The sequence below is a fragment of the Frankliniella occidentalis genome, unplaced genomic scaffold, assembly GCF_000697945.3.
Source record: "Frankliniella occidentalis isolate FOCC.00 unplaced genomic scaffold, Focc_3.1 Scaffold249, whole genome shotgun sequence".
Lineage (NCBI taxonomy): Eukaryota > Metazoa > Arthropoda > Insecta > Thysanoptera > Thripidae > Frankliniella > Frankliniella occidentalis.
The window spans coordinates 184315-186059 of record NW_026267375.1 but is presented as its reverse complement, the minus strand read 5'-3'; positions in this window follow the sequence as shown (position 1 = coordinate 186059).

The window sequence follows — 1745 nt, the reverse complement described above, 5'->3', positions numbered from 1 at the left end:
TAAAAAGAGATGGTCATATTAATAAAGATTCAACTTTCAGGGAGCATGTGTTTGTACCAGTGTGCGCATGAACAATAAAATGAACTGTCCCTCAGAACTTTTGGCGTTATCACAACTAGATGTCTGTGATGACCTCGTATATTAATGTTATTGGCACTTACATCAGGAAAATGCCTTAATCAGCAAATACACACTTGAGGTTAAACCCACAAGTATACTAAGCATTCCTCACAACTTAACATTTGCAGTCACCGCCAACTCCCAGCACAACAGCAACTTCAAGAGGACCTGTTGCAGTTCTCCGAAACCAAAAAATGTCACCTCCAGTCTTGCGCTGAAATGTCAGGGGAACATCCCTGAAGGTAAATTTGACTGGGGTTTCCACAAAACAACCACACAACCAAAGATTTGTGGAGGCCATTCCTGAAGGGATTACAAAAACTATAAATTATTGTGCTTGACTGGTGGTTCAGATTGGCCATACAACATACAATTTCACAGAATCAGGCTCTACATGAAACAACATAACGATGCTTACCGCTATGTAGCTGGAGCAATTGTGAGGTACCAAGCCGAGCCGATCACGGGACCAGACAGACACACCAAGATTGCAATTTCTAAGTTCTAATAATGTCATCATGGTCCTTTATAACCTCGTTACCTTTAGTTTGAGCCAAACATATGAACACCGAAGGTGCCAACCACTGCCGAAACAGCAACAAAAAAAGATCGAGTGCTCCGATTTCCGAAATACATCTAAGAAAACATTGAAACAGCAAACAAGCTTAACTACACACGCAAACATCATTAAAAAAATTGTAGTGTTCTGTGTTCGCCAATCAGCTGATCAGCTGTAAGCAATTCGAGTTCAAGAGAGGGGGAGTGCGGTGCGGAGTGTGGTGGTGGTGGACGTGTGGTGTGGTAGTGGTAGCGGTAAAGTGACGTCTGAACTTTTTGCCGGTTGTACAAATACTCGAGTAAAATGATTCCCGTTACCATTGTGCAGGAATGTGTGATCTGTGCTCATCTGAACTTCTCTGGATTTAATCTCGCAACTGCATTTGAGGTAACACTTCAATTTCCATGCAAATGTTGGGATTCACGCCTGTACCATGGGCCTCCTAACCTCGCACCTAGTGCCAATCCATGGGTTAACATAGAGTTAATTGCATTTGGAGCTGTTCCTTTCATCGTGAATTTACTCTTTATTTATTTTCGAAGTGCCGCAGTGATAGGATCATACTTCTCGTGATGTTTATCGTGAGAAACACTTGTAAAGTAGAAGCCTAGCCTTGGCCTAGCCTTGGCCTAGCCTTGGCCTAGCCTTGGCCTAGCCTAGGCCTCTCCTGCCCTGGCCTTTTGTCATCATCTTAATGACCCTAGAGGAGAGCAAGAGATGAACTATCACGTCCTGGCAGTTGTAATGTTTACCATGTTCATTTTCTAGAAGTTTCATGTTTTACATTTCTGTTTTTAGCCATGGCGAAGTTTGTTGTGAAGGGACTAACCGGTGACCGCTCCCAGAAAGTGTTTATTTGTGCGGGGGCTTTCCTGGAATTAAGAGAAGTAGTGGAGGCAGGATAGTACAATTTCTGATTTCGCACTGCACTTTTGCGTAGAAGCATGAAACTTTGCACACTTGTACATTGGTACCTAAGGATCGATTTTTCAAGTGGAGGCAATCGATTTGTCCCTTAGGATTCAAAATGGCGGCCATTTTCCAAAATGGCGGTTGAATGACCACT